The sequence below is a fragment of the Echinops telfairi genome, unplaced genomic scaffold, assembly GCF_000313985.2.
Source record: "Echinops telfairi isolate 266 unplaced genomic scaffold, ASM31398v2 ScPeMD7_23;HRSCAF=83, whole genome shotgun sequence".
NCBI lineage: Eukaryota > Metazoa > Chordata > Mammalia > Afrosoricida > Tenrecidae > Echinops > Echinops telfairi.
The window spans coordinates 57,496,588-57,509,743 of NW_022103920.1; positions in this window are offsets into that span (position 1 = coordinate 57,496,588).

A 13,156-nucleotide genomic window follows, 5' to 3' on the forward strand; every position below is an offset into this window, starting at 1 on the left:
AGCTGGGACAATGCGGCTCTGCTCCGGCGGACAGCACAGAACTGTTACATTAGAGATGAGCAGCTGCTGGGGACGAAACCAGTGTGTTCCAAGAAATCATCTCGGCCTCTTTTCTTGGAGGCAGTGAGCAGATTTCTCGGACCAAGCGTGAGCTCGGAGGCAATTATTTGTAGACTGGATGTTGCAGGATAAGTGCTGGCCATGGAGGGCTCTGGTAGGATGCTGTCCCTTGGCGTTTCCATTTCTCCTCTGAGGGTTCACCTTCTTCCCTTATCAGCTCCTCCTCGGTACCTAGAAGATGCCCACGTTTGTAAGTCAAGATGTGTTGTCTGGGCAATGTCAATATTCTACACATCTGAGTGTGAGCCCCATCTCAGGGAGGTGACCCAGGAATCGTATTTGGGCTTTTCTTATGCTAGGCTAAGCATAGGCTTATTTTTAAGATGAGATTCTTTAACAAGCATAGTAGTTTCTTTCCCAAGTGGATTGCATAACTTCATAAATAATTAGGAAAGGGGTTTACCGCACTGTAAATGAGGGGTGGGGTGGGGAGATGATGCCTTTAAAATGCCAATTGCTGTCACTCCTGCTAAGGACAGGGGCCGATTCCTGTCAGGTGACTCTTGGAAGATTCGCTGTTGGTGGTTGGTGTGGTAGGATTCTGAGGGGAAGGTTAATCAGGATCTGACAATCTCCAGGAAAGCAAATTGGAGTGCACTCCCTTTCCCCGTGAAGCACACCAGTCTCAGCCGGGATGGACAGAAATCAGACTTATGACGGCCCTTGTTGCTGCTTTGGTCTAATTGCCCTGCATCTGAGCCTTCCTGGTCTCCCCTGTGACCTTAGGAAATTTAGATCAAATGTCAGACAGGGGAGCTGGCTCCTCTCCCTCCCTCCCCCAGTGTCCCCTTTGGTGAATTCCAGGCCAGAGGGGGTATTGAAGAGAATCTCATTGTTGGTATTCATGTTTCCACAGAGCAAGCCTTCCTGAGGGACCCTCCCTCTCTGCTCAGCCTCCCTGAGAAGAGAGCAAATGTTTCAAAGCATTTCCACCTTGAGTAATTTTTAATGCCTCTCCACCAGACTGAGCCTTGCCCACTAGAAAATTAAACCTGTGCTCGTTGCAACAGCCCCCAATACAAGTGACCCTCTAATGGTAGCCTGTTTAACTTCCTCCCCAACTACCAGCAGGAGTCAAGGAGGAGAGCTTTTGTCTCATCTAGTAAGCATTCACCACGTCTTGGGGGAAGAGAGCACATTGGAAATCAGAATTATGTTTAGCTATTGTTCTCCCAAAGCAGAGTTTCCTTTTGAAAAAACAGTGAGGTTAGCACTCTGATCCTTCTCTATGACTTCTCCAGCTCTGGGCCCTACCCCGCCCAGCCTGGTCACCATCCCCACCCCCACCCCCCCAAAGCCACCCACCAGGGTCTATGCAGGAGCCAGGAATGTAACCCTGGGATTTGGTTTTCCAGGCCATCAGGAGATAACACTGCCTATCAGCCAAAAAAATAAAGCTTCCTGACTACAGTTGCAGAAATTACAGCTAATTATACACTCCAGGCTTCCTGCAAAAGATATATATTTTAAGCTGCTGGGCTGACTTTCTCCCTTGGCTGTATTTAAAGGTTAGTTTCTGACCCGCTTCCTGGTTTAATGGAATAGTTTAAGTATTACAAATCATTACTTGATTCTAATGAATCATATCTCCCCTGGCACCTCGCGAAATCTTTATCGTGCCAGAGGAAATTGTTGGAAGAAACGGAACCGTCTCCAGGATAATAAGCAGAGGAACATGCCATCGGGTGGTAGGTTTCAGGCTCCCCAGCTTCTTGGGTGGTTGAAAGCATTTGGCCCTGGGCCGCACACTCCACTGCGTACCTGAGGCATGTGGCTAGCCAGCAGGAGCTCCCTCTCCCCCGCCTCTCCTGATTGTTCACTCGGCTTAATTGTCAGCTCCCGCTAAGAACAGGTAACATCTCATTTCCCACCGATTGTGAACGCGTTGAGCATGGGGTTCCTTAAGAAATGCTTGTGGCTAAGTAAGTTTTCTTCCTGGGTGTTGGATGCCAGGACTGGCTCGAGCCCCGTTCTGTACCCAGAGGCCTCTTGTTGAATTCCACTCTTCCGTTCTGGTGAAGGTCTGCACCTCAACACTTTCTCCTTGGGCAGTTGTGTGGGCAGATATGCACATCCAGCCCGGTCTGGCTATTTATTTACATGCGTTGCCACACATAAATGATTAAAGCCACCCCAACACGTCCGTGTCTGCCGCCACCGAAGTCCCATCTCAGGCATGGAAGCAAAGCCCCAGGAGCTGCAGGGAAGACCTTCCAGGGCTTTGATTTCAGCAAAGGAAAGAGAGGCCAGGCAAGACCGCAGAGGGGCCTGCCAGCCTCCACCACTGAACCGCGGATTTCCATGTCTCTAGCCGTTTGACTAAACTGCCAACGTGGAAAAGGAAAACATCCAACCAAGTGTACCATTGATTTGTTTCCATGACACCGAATGTCCTGATGCGAAAACAAGCCAAATCAGCTTTGAAGTCTCAACCGTGACTTACATTTCCCTTAACATGGAATCTTCTTTTCAGGATTTCCAAACTATAGATCACGGCCCGCCTGGAAGAGTGGATAGCCCATCAAGACTTCTACGCAGGGTGAGCATTGCACGTGTATTGGTTTGAGCTGCTGCCATGATCGGATTCAAAGGGCTACCTAATTCCACGGCCCTTCAGAAATCTCTTCTAGTGAGTGACCTGGAAGCTAATTCCACCATTCAAACAATTTCTCTCTCTGTCTCTCTCTCATCCCCAAGAGATGTAGATTCACTTTGGGGAGGGTATATTTTCCAGATTGTTTTCAAAGATGATGATTATCTGATTGCAAGGGCCTCCGGGCAATGGGCTCCGTAGCCACCCCCTCCCGAGGGGAACCACTAACCGTGGACCTTCTACTGGTGCCGAGAGAGCACCAACACAAGACGGGCGTCTTTTCAATATGAACAGTGAGGAGCCCCTCGCTTAGGGACCATTCGCTGAAAGGAGAAATGCTCTCCCCCAGGACAGATGCTCTCGTGCCCAAACAGACAGGCAAACCATCACATGGAAAACGGAAGCTTCAGAGTTTCCCTAGAATACTACCTGAGTGTAATTAAAGTTGGAATATCCAACATCTATTTTTAAGGTCTCCTTTTTTTTTTTTTCTGGGAGAAGATAAAAAAGTGGGGACTTCTGTCGACAGAAAATCTTAGAGTCCTTTTCTCTGAGCAAAATTACGTGAAACTAAACCTGCCCGGGATAGAATGAAGAGGAGATACAATAAAAGCCCAAGCCAATCTGTAAGGAAGATCATGTCTCAAAGGCTGTGTGCCAGGAAACCCGATTCTTTGTTTTGTCCAGTGCAGAGGCGAGCACAGCACACCAGTGGCCCCTCAGTTGATTTTCCCACGAAGGAAAGCAAAAGGTCTCACAAAACTGGTCTTAGAAGCAGACCCTGCTAGTGGTTCTCTCCGCAGCTCCACAGCCACTTTCCAAAGAAGATTTTAGCTGCAGGTCTTCTACAGCGGGGTAGTCTATCACACTCAGAACCGGCTCTAGAAGGAAGAAAAGGGTGAGAAAATATTCTGAGGTGAAACTCGGGTAGCCATCGGCTGGGAGATGCAGCCTGGCCAAATATTTATTCATGCTTCTATAAACTCAGTGAGCGGTCTCCAGGGCTAAGTCGCTGCTGTTGAGAAAGAGCATTTGGAAGTGCATCTGGGAAGTTGGTTGGTGTCAGTTATTTTACCGCATTGTTGATTAATGTAATTGAAGTATATATTACAGAGACAGAAAAGGAAATGTAACTTCTTCAGGGACCCATTAATTTCTTAAGGATAAAGCGTTTGAAGGTTCAAAGGCTTTGTTGAAGCTTATTTTAAATTTAAAATTTCCATTGCCAGGGGATTGATTACCATTCTTATATTAGCTTTGTCAAACACCAAGTTGATCTTAGTGCTTTCAAAGTTTTGTGGCGCTTAACTGTTTTCAGAGCATTTTTTTTCTCTTTTAAAAGAGAAGACTGTCTTACAAGTTCTTCCAAGGACAGATTTGTTTTACCTTTACAGAAACAGCAAGAAGAAATTGTCTAAAACCTTAAAAAGAGCAATTCCCACTCCCCCACCCCCACCCCATCTTTGGAAACTTGAAAACCGTTTGCACAAAATCAGATACAGCACCTCCTCATCTAAACATTTCCCCATATTTGCGTTTGGTTTTGCTTTGCCTTGAGTGTCTTTGTGCACTTGACGTTTAGTAATATTGTTTAGGGATGCTTCGGTAAGATGATTTAAGCTTTTTTCCTGCCCCTCTACTCCAGAGGACTACACATAGTTCTTTTTATAGCTCGCTGCTGTCTTCCTCTGATCACTGCTGAAGACACTCTCATAAACAACACCCTTCGAAAGTGAGCCAAGATGTCCTAAGCACCAGTCTTTCTTCATGCTGTCCCAAGAGTGAACTCTTTAGTTCAAGAAGTCAGACAGCAGCTTTTCCGGATCCTGAGACATGCAGCCAAAAGAGAAAGCTGTCATTTCACATAAAGGCAAGGACAGGAAATGCATCATAAAGAAATCAGAGGTCAGAGGACACCGCCGCCCTCCCAGATGAAGTGGTGTGACAGGATCATGAGGCCCCAGCAGAAACAGAAGCATCGGGACCTGCGGTTTTACCACCGGAAATCAATCATGAGATTTCTGATGCTCTAAGTGTGTGCAATCAATAACTGTTCTTCTTAGAAGGAGAAAGGTATTTCCTCTTGTCAATGTTGTCTTTTCCTTCCTTTCCACACCTGATGTTCTGCATGGTATTGAGGGGGTGACGTCCAGGCAACAGGGGGTTCTCCGTTGGCCTGTTCCTCCTTAGGGTGGTTGTCAAGTCCACAGGCAGATGGGGCTGTGGACTCAGCCTGAGCGCTGTCCACCAAGGCTGCACTTCACCTTCGGCACTGAGGACAGGCTGGTACGGGGTCAACCCCTCCTTGACCTCACCAAATATGGCCGCTCCATTTTGATTCTTAATGCTCGTTTTACTTGTGCGCAATGTTCCGGAGGATTGGTTATCCAGGGAGGATTGGAAATATTAAGAAACTCTGGTGGCACCATGAGTAAGGGATGGCCAGGCCGGCAGTTGGATCCCACGCCAGGGCTCTGCAGGAGAGTGGCATGGTGACCTGCTTCTGGAAAGAGTGCAGCCCACGAAGCCCGTGGTGCAGTTCTGTTCTCTCACACAGGCTCCCTGTGAGTCAGAATCAGCTTGATGGCACCCAACAGTGACATCATGGAAGAGACACGCAGGAGGCAGTCTGGGGACAAGAGAGGTGATTTTGCAGGTCCTCGTGGTCCCCGGCCCCTGGACTCTAGGCCTCTTCTTGTGCCAGATCTCTGTTTCACCTGAAGTCGCTGGGTGGCGCCAGGGGTGAACACACTCTGCCGCTGATCAAAAAGGTGGAGGGTCTGACCACCCAGGTGCACCGCAAAGGAAAGGACTGGGAATCGACTTTGGCAAAGCAGCCATTGCAAACCCTCAGGAGCACACGGCCACTCTGCCCTACACGGTCATCCGGCTCAGAGGGACTTGATGACAACTGGGTGGTTTTTAAATCCCTAAGAGCCCCCCTGCCAAACAAAGCAAGACAATGAAATGAAACTGTTCCTGAGTCCACTTTGTTGCCCAGTGGCCTGACTGGACAGGGGAGCGCTGCCTCATCGTGTCCCCAGGCTGTGGGCTTCACAACAGCAGATTACCACACGGTTCTCCTACAGAGCAGTGGGTGGATTAGAACTGCCGACACTTTGGCTAGCAGCCCAGGGCTCACATCTCCAGTCACATGTGCATATTAGCCAGCGCTCTAGCCCCTGGTTGACAACAAAAAATGATGAGTGGAAGTGTGCTTTGTGAGTGTATGTTCGTGTGTGTATGTCGGTGTATGTGCTCGGCCATGTTAGGAAGAAGATAAGGGCCCTGATAGGGAGTCTTGAAGCCTAGCTTTGGGGGAGCAGTTTCTTATCCCATTAGGAAAGGATTGGTGCCCATTCACTTTTGTGCACCAACTGCCGAGGGCCCTGCAGTTGTGACCTTCATAAAGGCAATGAATGATGACAATGTGAACTGCAGTGGAAGAGAGAATGTGAGGTGGAAACACAAAACCAGCGGCTACAATTCCATTCTTGCTTAAAAATATCCCTAGTGGGCGGGTGGTGGATAGCATGGAGAAGCACTTACTGGGGCTGGACTTGGCCGTGAGCATCAAGGGAACTGCTCCCTTCAGGGTATCACATTCAAGTTTGTGGAGCATCAGAGAGGGGGCTCAGCAGGCCTCTCCTCAGCAGAATGCAGAAATGCTGATTCCCTCCACCCCCCACTCCCCGCCCATATTTTTCCCCAAACTTTCCGGGCAGTTTCCTCAACCCCTTGGTCCAGTCCCATGGCATTCACCACTTTTAAGAGCCTTCCCTGGGAAGAGCTGCAGGGTCTTTGCAAGCAGGGGGCTGAGGAGTGGCTTCTGCCATGTTTGCAGTTTCTTTGAAAGGAATTCAGTAGGCAGGCAGATGCCAAGACTGGGGCCTGCCTTCTTCTCACCCCTGTTCTCGCCTCCCCGGCTCGGGCACGGACCCCAGAGTCCACAGAGAGGAGCCCAGGGTCACAGAGAGGAACTGGGATGTAGGCTGTGTTCTCACCATCTGATGGATGAGGAAATAGGCTTGGCGAGGTTCCGTGACTCGGAACCAGGTTGCTCTGAATGATTTTATACGATATGCAATTTGAGAATTTAAGGGCTAGCAAAAACCTCTATGGATTTCAAAGATATCTCTCCCTCTTCAGGGCAGGTCACGCACACCTAGGTTTTATACTCTCCTCTCATTAAATGAACATGAGCAGCTGCCTCATGTTAGTTAGTCTCAGGGCCATGTCAGTGCTACATCAACACCAGTTCAACCCCAACCACCTTCTCAGGGAATTCTGGTTCGACCTTCGAATATCATCCTCCACAACTGAATGATGACGACAACGATGATGATAAGAGTGTGACAACTGCCATTTCTATCATCCCCACCATGGGTGCCAACATTGGGTTCACGTGACCTGCTGTTAGGGGCCATTGAGTTGATTCCGACTCAGAGCGACCCAGTGCACAGCAGAACGGAACACTGCCTGGGCCTGCATCAGGCTCACGATAGTGTAATGCCTGAGCTCATCTTGCAGTGATTGTGTCAATCCAAGTTGGCAAGGGCCTTCCTCTGTTTTTCTGCCCCTCTACTTTACCGAGCATGACGTTGTTCTCCCGAGAATGGTCTTCCCTGAGGGCATCTCCAAAGTACGCGAGAAGACGGCTCACTGTCCTTGCCTCGAAGGAGCGTTCTTGCTCACTTTTTACCCAGCAGGCATCAGTTGCACCCCAACAGCACAGACGCTGAGAGCAGCAGCTTAGAATCAAACAGACTGGAGTTGGAATCATTGTTATCACATCTGAAAACTGAGGGCCTCCAATTAGAAACATTAAAGACCTGAGGGAGATAAATGGGCATCCCGCCTCGGGGGGATGGAGAAAATGCATCCAGGGGCCAGTTTAGCACCCACGAAATACACAACACTCCTCTAGTTCTTTAATCCTTCCCACCACCCCACCACCCTTATTGTGATCTCAGTCCAATCTCGCAGTTCCCTCTAGATAGGTGTACAGATCGTGGCACAACAAGAACTTTCAATATGTGGAATTCAGGAAGGACAAATCCCTCCGAAACAGTAATGGGAGGATAGGGGAGGAGAAGGAGAAGGAGGCGATGGGACAGGGAATGGATCCTAGGATGGTAGGCGAAGGGATAGAATGGCGGTGTAAGATATGTATACATAATAATAACAATAAATAATATATTAGAGGTTTGTGGGAGTGACAGGGTGCTAGAGAGAGGGAAAAAAGAGGAGCTGATATCAAAGGGCTCAAGAAGAAAAATAGTATTTTGAAATGTTGATGCCAATAATTGTACATGTCCACTTGAGATAACGGATGTATGATTTGTTATATATAAAAGCCCCCGATAAAATGATTTATTAAAAGAGAGAGAGAGACCTGAAAGGAAAAGAACCATGCTGGGATTTGACCTTCCTCTCTCTACACTTACTTCAACAGGGGATGTTATCTATCCGCATCAATCCTAGCATTTATTGATAACAACATGTGCCATTTGTTAGATACTGGGCATCAGGAACTATGCAAAATGCTTTACATTCATTGCCTCATTTATTACTTTTTTTCATTTGGAAGACGAGGGGAGGAAGCCTAGAAAGAGTTGATAGCCTTCTCAAGGCTCCACGCAAAAGAGCAGTAGAGTTTAAGGTCAATGCCAGGATGGCGTGATTCCAAAGCCCACATTCCCGACAACTGTATAGTGTGTCCAGACAAAAGAGCTGGGAAGGAAAGATGGATTGGTGCCATGTTCCAAATTTCCTTTTATCACTGAGTAGAATTTTCCATCACTTCCTTTCTGGATACAGAATTAGTGCGAGTTCCTGGTTAAGAAAGCCAGGTTAGCAGCAGCACAGGTGAAACAAACATACACAAGCGCAGATCCTGGTATCACACGGTAGTTCAATGAAAAGAGACCTTTGAAGTCATCTAGTTCATCCTACTGGTTAAGGGCTTGGCTATTAACCAAAAGGTTGGCATTTCAAACCCACCTAGTGATTCTGAGGGGGAAAGGTGTGGAGATCTGCTTCTGTGTTCTTGTCACGGGGCTGCTTTGTGCTAGAGTTGTTTCAACAGCATGAAACAACAGCCCAACTTGGTTTTTTGAATCATTTTATTGGGGGCTCATACAACTCTTATCACAATCCATCCATCCATCCATCCATTGTCTCAAGCACATTTGTACATACGTTGCCATCATCGTTTTCAAAGCATTTCCTTTCTACTTGAGCCCTTGGTATCAGCTCCTCATTTTTTCCAACTTATTTTTTAATTTAGAAGTTGGTGTTTCTTTCTCCTTGTCCTATGGAGGAGCTCTCACGCCTGCAAATGAGAGCTCCACCCTGGTCTACCCCAAAGGCATGCTTTCTCTGACATTGGATGTACTTGAAAGAACACAGATTCCTAATGTCAGATCTGGCTTGTTAATACAGATAGATGTGTCCTATTTTTAACTAACCCTGACTTCTGAACCACTCATTCCCTGGTGCTGTTATCTTCATTCATGAAAGGAGATGTTCAGAATGCTCGTGGTAAAGAGCACCTGGGTCATTTGATGTGAGCCAAATATGTCCAAAATTAGGGCTCATGGGTCTGGAAACAAAGGAGGAAGGAAATTCTTAGGAATGACCTTTTGCTTGCTTTTAAAACTTCTTCTTCAGCAGGACTGTCTGGTTGGACTTGGTGTGTGTGATACGGCTAACTTGGTCTGGGAGTTTGCCAGGGTGCTCAAGCCAGGGAGCACAACTCCTCTCCTCTCAGAAAGGAACATGCTAGTCAATCCTGTTTCCGGGGCTGCACGGGGCCAGTGGTGACAGTTGCTACGAGATCCACTCAAGTGACATATTCAGGTCCATGCTGTTTGGGGGACATAGTTTTCACTTTCCACCAATGATAATGCAAGGTATTATTAATTCTCCTCGGTTTATTTATACATCAGACTTTTGTGAAATTGTGTGCTTTATTTCAGAAATAGTCCAAGAGTTACCATTCATCAATGCTAGATGCTTTATGTGTAATGCACATAATTTCTTCTTTACAGCATGCTTATAAAGGAAGTATTATTATTATCATCCCTCTTTTCCAGAGGAGGGAACTAAGGTAGAAAGGTTAGGTCATTTGTCTAAGGACACACAGATTCAAACCTAGAAAAATATGACTCTGAGCCTTGTGCTATTAATAGTTTTATAGTAAGCATTGATATAAATGAATTCGCCTTCTATCTTTCATATCTTATTGAAGCCCTCTGAGCATTATGCGATGAAAGTAGGTAATATTATCCACGAGACACAAAGGTTCAGATAGTTGTGATTCCTTTAGTGATTTAATCATTTTAATAGATATTTTGAATGCTTGTGGTATCCTAAGAAGTTCTGGTGGCACCGTGGGTTAAGTGTTGCACTGCTAACTGAGAGCTTGGAAATTCAAACCCATGAGCCACTCTCTGAGAGAAATAAGAGGCAGCCTCCTTCTGTAAAGATTCTCCTTGGTTTATTCTTACATTTGATATTTGTGGAATTTTGCTTTGGAAATCGTATGGAACAGTTCTACTCTGTCCTGTGGTGTCATTATGAGTTGGAATAGACTCCCCAGCAGTGGATTTGGTTTAGGGGTATGGCGTCCTGGGTAGAGGACCAGACCTGATGAATAAGCTCGTGTTCAGATGGAAGGTAATGCAGGATTGGATTATGAAGACTAGAATGAGACAAATCTGCTTTTGAATACTTACTCCACATTTCACACATTCTTTTACTCATTTGCCGGTATATATCTACTGGGTGCCTGCTATGTTACAAGCCTGTGCTAACTGTAAGGCCAGTTGTGGGATTTTGGGTGATTTATTTAACTTCCCAAAGCTTCAAGACTTCAGTTGTCAAAGAAACATAACAGTACTCACTCCACCATTAGGGATCCTGGTGGTGTAGGGGTTACGTATTATTCCGCTAACCACAAGCTCAGCAGTTTGAATCCACCATCTGCTCAGCAGGAGAAAGACAGGGCTTCCTACTTCCCTAAAGAGTTACAGTCTCAGACTCCTCCAAGGACAATTCTACCCTGTCCTAAAGGGTCTCCAGAAGCAGCATCGACTACATAGCAGTGAGTAACACCCTACCGTCAGCTCAAGGTTAAATGTGATGAGGGTTATAAAGGTCTCAAAAATGGTAGATGCTATTCATACCTTTACAGAGCTGACAGGCTTGTAGAGAAGACAAAAGCAAAGAAGAAAATAAAACAAAGGAAAATGTGATAATATGAGAATGGCATATATTATCATAGAGTAATAAGTTATGCATATATGTTTTTATGGATGTATGTGTATACATGTGTGTATGGATAAATACATATATGGGGTACCCCCCCCCTGAAAAACAAGTGGAACTGTGCTGGGCAGAGGAAAGCTTTTGTAATATGCATTTTCCCCTCGAGGCGAGAATTATGGTACATAAATGGTTCTAAAATTGGCAGCTAGTTTTGAAATAGCTTAAGAGAATCAAATCATATCAGGGGGTACCCCTCCCCAAAAAGGAAACAAGCTCTGTTGGGCGGTGCTTTCATAGTATGCATTTTTCCCACTAGGCAAACATTGAGCAACTCACTCAGAGTTCGTGCATCCAGTGGTGTCACCTGGGAAGATTCTCTCTTGTCACAGTGAATTTTTTTTTTTTAAGCAGTTACTCTCAAACCTTGTTTTTGTGATGGCGGATTTCAGAGGACAGTGTGCAGCTGTGAAATTTTGTTTCCTGCTTGAGAAAAATGCTGCAGAAATTGTTCTGGTGTTGAACACAGCTTACAAGGACAACGCTATGGGAAAAACACAAGTGCATGAGTGTTTTTCTCATTTCACAAAAGGTGAAATGTCAATTGATGTTGACATCCAACAACTTCCCAAGTGCACAAAAATGATGACAAAATTTGTGCACGTGTGCTCAAAGGCTGATGACAGACCACTGAAAAGACGGGCAAGTGATCTGGACTATTTTGGAGCTCAGTTCAGCAAATTTTAACCGAAGATTTGGGAATGAGAAGGGTCCCTGCAAAATATGTATGTCGGGTTCTGGCTGACCAAGAAAAAGAGCATTGGGTAGGCTCAAAGTAGCAGATAGAGATGTGATTGCTCAACCCAGTGGAAGTTTAACCTTTGCTCCCCTAACAATCCAGAAAGGTGGCAGATTGGCAATGGTCCACGGAGTTATTTTGTCCCATGTAATCGATGGAGACAGAGGCTGATGGACAAGGCTTTGTCGTCTGTAACATGTGACTTTGGGTTGCTGGGGGTGTTATGGGGTCAGCCAGCACGCGGTGTGGGAGCAGTGCATCTGGAGCCTTTCAGCGAGCCAAGTCTGAAGGGGGCACAGCTCACATTTCCCATTCAGCTGGAGAGAACATGGACAAGCAACCTCAAGGATTTTGAGGTCTGAACATTTTCTGTGTCTTTGCTTTGCTTGTGTTCATTCATAGTATGGAGTGTCTCCGTGGTGCTAGGTCATTAGAGGTCACCCTGTTGTATTACATGTCTTTCCATGTTTCGTTTTAGGATTTATGGACCTGTAGGACGGCAACTAGAATAAGGGTTATAAGAGAGGCAATGCCGAGGAGCCCTGATATGATACGTGTATTAACTCCAAATTCATACCAAATTTTTAAAAAGAAATGGAAAAGGGATTTGGGTTCATAGTTCACAGTCTTTGTCATACTTTTCAAGTTCAATTCTGCCTCATTTAAGTACAACTGCAGCCTTCTGCTTAACCTACGGCTCCATCAAGGAGCCGGAAAGGAAGCACAGAGATCTTGTGGTATGGTTTGGGTAGGCTCAGTCAAAGTAGCAACCTATGTTAAAACTACAATGCATGTTACCCAGCCAGCCAACACTTTCTGTAGGTTTTCTAAGTCCTGATACTTAAAAGAGGACGTGAAAGCAAATCTGATAAAGCAAAGATCAAAAGTAGAGTACCATCATCACTTGCCACCATCAGCATGGTTTGTGTTTATATAAACTTAACTTTTAGAGTTTCTCGCAAATTGAAGCCCAGGAGCCCTCATGGTGCAGAGGTAGCACGTTGGGTTGCTAACCACAACATCAGTAGTTCAAAACTTCAGCTGCCCCGTTGGGGAAAGAGAGGATTTTTTACACCTATAAAGATTTACGGGCAGCAGTTAGCACCTAACAAAGAAGTACTATGCCACCAGCGCTCCTTCCTGGTCCTAGAGGACGGTTTCTGAACGTGTGTGACTTCCACGACTGACCGCCGGTGCTGCACTTGTCAACTGGCTGATTTGGTCAATGTCAAGAGCTAGGCCTTCCAACCTACGTCGATGAAGTTCCCTGGAGACACTTAATCTCTTTGTAGCCTGCAGACACCATTCGGAGCACGCGGGCCTTTTAGTTTAGAAGAGAAAGAAGCAGTGGTGGAAGCGTGGAGACGAAGGCTTTC